The sequence below is a fragment of the Cetorhinus maximus genome, unplaced genomic scaffold, assembly GCF_964194155.1.
Source record: "Cetorhinus maximus unplaced genomic scaffold, sCetMax3.hap1.1 HAP1_SCAFFOLD_161, whole genome shotgun sequence".
Classification (NCBI taxonomy): Eukaryota; Metazoa; Chordata; class Chondrichthyes; order Lamniformes; family Cetorhinidae; genus Cetorhinus; species Cetorhinus maximus.
The window spans coordinates 710,601-717,330 of record NW_027596149.1 but is presented as its reverse complement, the minus strand read 5'-3'; positions in this window follow the sequence as shown (position 1 = coordinate 717,330).

Genomic DNA, 6,730 nt, shown 5'->3' with positions numbered 1-6,730 from the left:
CCTGGGAGTGTTTGATGGGGACAGTGTAGAGGGAGCTTTACTCTGTATCTAACCCCGTGCTGTACCTGTCCTGGGAGTGTTTGATGGGGACAGTGTAGAAGGAGCTTTATTCTGTATCTAGCCCCATGCTGTACCTGTCCTGGGAGTGTTTGATGGGGACAGTGTACAGGGAGCTTTACGCTGTATCTTACCCCGTGTTGAACTGCCCTGGGAGTATTTGATGGGGACGGTGTAGAGGGAACCTTACTCTGTATCTAACACCGTGCTGTACCTGTCCTGGGAGTGTTTGATGGGGACAGTGTAGATCGCTGTTAGTTTTGTGTATTAATTCCATGAAGCAGTTGGCATTCCGATCCATCCACATCCATCAGTGATGCTCCTATTCCCCTTCCCGGAGCTGAGCTTTCCTTTGACTGTCTGTTTGCAGAGACATCCCGGCAGGTGTTATGTGGGAACGGGTGGAAGAAGCTTGCAATTGGTTCACTAGCTATCGCTGCTGTCTGTGCAATCATCGCCGTTATCTTGTACCGTGAAGGTAAGGCCAGCAATATCACTGAGGCGATAAGGGTGAGCAGGGCAGAGCGAGGGTGCATGAGGCACAGACACACACAGCGAGCTGGGCTGGGAGAGAGAACAGGGCAGAGATACAGTCAGTGGGCAGGACAGAGAGAGCAAACGGGACACATATGGTGAATGAATGGGTCAGAGATACAGACTAAGCAAGCGGGACACGGAGTGAAATGGAAAGCAGGGTAGATATTTTCTTCTTAACGCAATTATGGGATGTGGGTATCGCTGGCCATATCCAGCATTTATTGCGCACCCCTCATTGCCCTAGAGAAGGTGGTACTGAGCGGCCTTGTTGAACCACTGCAGTCCATGTGGTCTAGGTACCCCCACAATGCTGTTAGGGATTGAGTTCTAGGTATTTGACCCAGCGACAGTGAAGGAAGGAGTGATATATTTCCAAGTCAGGATGCTGAGTGGCTTGGAGGGGAACTTCCAGTTGTTGGTGTTCCCATGTATCTGCTGCCCTTGTCTTTCTAGACGGTTGTGGGTTTGGAAGGCGCTGTCTAAGGAGCCTTGGTGAGTTTCTGCAGTGCATCTTCTACATGGTACACACTTCTGTGCGTCGGCGGAGGAGGGAGTGAATGTTTGTGGACATGGTGCCAATCATTTGGGCTGTTTTTTCATGGACGATGTTTAGCTTCTTGAGTGTTGTGGGAGCTGCACTCATCCAGGCAAGTGGAGAGTATTCCATCACACCCCTGACTTAGATGGTGGACTGGCTTCGGGGTGTCAGGAAGTGAGTTACTCGCTGCAGGATTCCCAGCCTCTGACCTACACTTTTAACCACAGTGTTTTTCTGGCTAGTCCAGCTCAGTTTCTGCTCAATCATAGCCCCCAGGATGTTGATAGTGGGGGATTCAGCAATGCTGATGCCAGTGAAGACAAGGGGCGATGATTGATTTCTCTCTTGTTGGAGATGGTTATTGCCTGACACTTGCGTGGCACGAATGATACTTACTACTTGTCAGCCCAAGGCTGGATATTGTCCAGGTCTTGCTGCATTCGGACATGGACTGCTTCATTATCTGAGGAGTCGCGAATGGTTCTGAACATTGTGCAATCATCAGCGAACATCCCCACTTCTGAACTGATGATGGAAGGAAGGTCATTGATGAAGCAGCTGAAGATGGTTGGACCGAGGACACAACCCTGAGGAACTCCTGCAGTGTTGTCCTGGAGCTGAGATGAATGACCTCCAACAACCACAAGCATCTTCCTTTGTGCTAGGTATGACTCCAACCAGCAGAGATTTTCCCCCTGATGACATCAGTTTTGCAAGGAGTCCTTCATGCCAGACTCGGTCAAATGCTGTCTTGATGTCAAGGACATTCACTCTCACATCACCTCAGGAGTTCAGCTCTTGGGTGTATGTCTGAACCAAGCTGTCGTGAGGTCAGGAGCTGTGTGACCCTGGCGGAAACCTAACTGACTGTCAGTGAGAAGGTTATTGCTAAGCAAGTGCCGGTTGATATCACTGCTGATGACCCCTTCCATCATTTTACTGATGATGGAGAGTAGACTAATTGGGCGTTAATTGTCCGGTTAGGATTTGTCCTGCTTTTTGCATACAGGAAACATCTGGGCATTTTTCCACAAAGCTGTGTAGGAGCCAGTGTTATAGCTGAACTGGAACAGCTTGTCTAAGGGCGCGGCGAGTTCTGGAGCACAAGCCTCCAGTACTATTGCCAGAGTATTGTCATGGCCCATAGCCTTTGCACTATCCATTGCCTTCAGCCGTTTCTTTATATCACGTGGAGTGAATCAAATTGGCTGAAGTCTGACATCTGTGATGCTGGGGAACTCCCGAGAAAGAAAAGGTGGATCATCGACTCCTGGCTGAAGATTGTAGCAAATACTTCAGCCTTATCTTTTGCACTGATGTCCTGGGCTCCCACAGCATTAAGCATGGGGATATTTTTGGAGCTCTCTTCCATGTATGACCTGATGCCATGAGACTTCATGGAGTCCGGAGTTGATGCTGAGGACTCCCAGGGCAACTCCCTCCCGACTGTATACCACTGTGCCCCCACCTCTGCTGGGCCTGTCGTGCTAGTATCCAGGATGGTGATGGTTGTGTCTGGGTCATTATCTCTAAGGTATGATTTTTTGAGGATGGCTATGTCAGGCTATTGCTTGACTCGTCTGTGAGACAATTCCCCCAATGTTGGGAATAGGACCCAGGTGTTAGGAAGGAGGATTTTTCAGGGTCAACAGGGCTGGGATTTGACGGAATATTCTCCACTTGCCTGGATGAGTGCCGCTCCCACAACAATCAGGAAGCTCAACACCATCCGGGACAAAGCAGCCCCGCTTGATCGGCACCACATCCACAAACATTCACTCCCTCCACCACCGACGCACAATGGCAGCAGTGTGTGTACCAACTACAAGATGCACTGCAGCAACTCACCAAGGCTCCTTCGACAGCGCCGCACAATCTAACAGCACTGTGGGTGTACCTACATCACTTGGAAAGCAGCGGTAGAAGGTAGCTCACCACCACATTCTCAAGGGGGCAATTCGGGATGGCCAATAAATGCTGGCCCAGCCAGTGAAGCCCAAACCCCATGGGAGGAGGGAGAAAAGAGACTGAGCAAACAGGTTGTCTTTTCATGATCACCAAGCTGTTCTGGTGAATTTTGCCATGCATAAACTCTGCTTCCTCGATGCTCCCTGTCTCAGCGCTGAACACTTTCCTGAAGCAGTTCAGCAGGGCTGGGGGTTGGGGGTGGGGCCTGTATCCCGTGGTGGGGGTCCCTGGGGAAGGGGGTGTGTTCCACGGGGTGGGGAGGGGCGTCTGGTGCCCGGGGCTAGAGATACCTGCAGTCCTTTCATTCCCTCGGCTGCTCTGTCAACAGGTGCGCGGATCAAACGGGAGATCTTGTTGAAACAAACAGCCCTGGACGCCACCCTCAACAGCTATAGCAAGGTCAGCGACTCCATGAAGCTGGAGCTCACACCATCTGACTGCGCTCATTACCAAGACACCTTGAGGAATTGGCTCCGCTCCTTCTGCAAGATTATCAGTAAGTTTTGGGCCTGTTGTTGCTCACAACGAGACAGCAGGAAGTTCCCTCCCTCTCTCCCTCTGCAACCATTTCGCCCCCACCCCATTTCCACAACTCCCACCCCATTTCCACAACCCCCACCACTTTCCAAAGAAACGCCTCCTCACTCCCTTGGTTTCTGCTTCCCACCCCTCCCCCAGTTCTCTGTCTGTGCTGTTATTTGGGGGGGTGCTGGTAGGGTGAGTCACTCAGCTGCACATCCTGTAAGGAGCTCATCCAACATGTGCAGCACACTTTTTTTTTTGCAAAAATATACTTTATTCACAATATATCTTCAACAACATTTCAAAATCACCATCACAAAAATACAATCAGGTTCAACTTTTACAACGTGTATCATGAAATGCATCAATACAATAAATGAATATTACAATCATTTGCAGACATTCATTTTCAGCTGTCCAGCCTGAGGGGAGTTAAACAACTCCCAGTCCCTCGGTGCACGAAAATGCTCACACCCCCGCACACTCACATGCACACACACAGACGCAGAGATGCACACACACCTTCTATCAGACTCACTCATACTCTCTCCCTTACTCCTCACACACACTAACACTCACTCCCTGCCTCTCATACACATTGGACACACTCGCTCCCTGTCTCTGACTCACTTTGGACACACACACTCTCTGTCTCTCACTCACATTGAACACACTCGCTCCCTGTCTCTCACTCACATTGGACACACTCGCTCTCTGTCCCTCACTCACATTGGACACACACGCTCTCTGTCTCTCACTCACATTGGACACACTCGCTCTCTGTCTCTCACTCACATTGGACACACTCGCTCTCTGTCTGTCACTCACATTGGACACACTCGCACTCTGTCTCTCACTCACATTGGACACACTCGCTCTCTGTCTCTCACTCACGTTGGACACGCTCGCTCCTTTGTCTCTCACTCACATTGGACACACTCGCTCCCTGTCTCTCACTCACATTGGACACACTCGCTCTCTGTCTCTCACTCACATTGGACACACTCGCTCTCTGTCTGTCACTCACATTGGACACACTCGCACTCTGTCTCTCACCACATTGGACACACTCGCTCTCTGTCTCTCACTCACATTGGACACATTCGCTCTCTGTCTCACTCACATTGGATACACTCGCTCTCTGTCTCTCACTCACATTGGACACGCTCGCTCTCTGTCTCTCACTCACATTGGACACGCTCGCTCTCTGTCCCTCACTCACGTTGGACACGCTCGCTCTCTGTCCCTCACTCACATTGGACACCCTCGCTCTCTGTCTCTCACTCACATTGGACACGCTCGCTCTCTGTCCCTCGCTCACATTGGACACGCACTGATATACCAAACTCACTGACACACTCGCTTTGTCTCTCACAAACACACACACAGAAAACGGATTTCTCACACACACAGACTCCTTCTCTCTCATACACAAACATTGACACTCACTCCCTATATCACACACCAACATACTTTCTCCCTCTCTTTCATCAATGCACACTCTGTCTCTCTTGCACCCACTCTCTCATGTCTTACGATTAACACAATGTCACGCACTCAAACACTGTGACTGTCTCTACTATGCACAATCCCACACTCTCTCTCTCCACTGTCCTCTACCCCATGTGCTCGGACGCCATCATTCCGTCTCCACCGCCCAGATTGAGAGCCATTGGCCGGTGTATGATGAAGAGTCCTTAGTGCCGCCATGGTGATGGTTTGTCCTCCTACATTCAGCACTTGTAATGTCGGTCTTTTCCTCATCATGGCTGGTTTAATTCTCTCCCTGGCATCCCCAGATTGTACCAGTGAACTGTGCCATAAGTACTGGGCCCCTTACAATGGCAACTGCTACTACTTCTCAAAGACCACCCTGGGCTGGGAGGAAAGCCGACAGAACTGCATATCGCAGGGCTCGGAGCTCTTGGTGATTCGCAGCAAGGAGGAACAGGTAAGAAAAACCTGACACTGTGTGTACCTGTCCTGGGAGTGTTTGATGGGGATGGTGTAGAGGGAGCTTTATTCTGTATCTAACCCCGTGCTGTACCTGTCCTGGGAGTGTTTGATGGGGACAGTGTAGCGGGAGATTTACTCTGTATCTAACCCCATGCTGTACCTATCCTGGGAGCGTTTGATGGGAATTGTGTAGAGGGAGCTTTACCCTGTATCTATCCCCGTGCTTTACCTGTTCTGGGAGTGTTTGATGGGCACAGTGCAGAGGGAGCTTTACTCTGAATCTAACCCCGTGTTGTTCCTGTCCTGGGAGTGTTTGATGGGCACAATGCAGAGGGAGATTTTCCCCACTGTAGAATAATTGAATATAACAGAGTAGAATGTAGCCATTCGGCCGCCGTGCCTGTCCAGGCTATTTGAAAGAGCTATCTAATTCAATTGTCTAACCATCTTTGTATTAAGATTCCTCTATCTCCACGCATGCCTGTCCTCTCACCCAACGAATTATTTGACCAATTAGATTCTGCCTGTGGCTTCACCCCAGCGAGAGAAATTTTAACTATGATGAACCATCCTCTTTACAATCCTTTCATGTGATGTGTGTCGCTGGCTAGGCCAGCATTTACTGCCCATCCTTAATTGCCCTTGTTCAAAGGGCCATTCAGAGCCAACCACATTGCTTTAGGTCTGGAGTCATATGTTGACCAGACCAGGTAAGGGCGACATATTTCCTCCCTAAAGGGCATTAGTGAACCAGATGGGTTTTCATGGCCATCATGAGACTTTAATTCCTGATTTATTTTATTAGATTCATATTTCACCATCTGCCATGGTGGGATTTGAACCCAGGACCCCACAGCACGACTCTGGGTCTCTGAGTGACAAGTCCAGTGACAATGCCACTGCACCACTGCCTCCCCATTACCCCTTGAGAAGGTAGTGGTGAGCGGCCTTCTTGAAGTGCTGCAGTCCATGTTGTGTAGGCACACCCACAGTGCTGTTCGAAAGGGAGTTCCAGCATTTTGGACCAGTAATAGTGAAGGATCGGCCGATATATTTCCAATTCAGGATGGTCAGTGGCTTGGAGGGGACCTTCCATGTGGTGGTGTTGCCTTTGTCCTTCTAGATGGTAGCGGCAGTGGGTTTGGAAGGTGC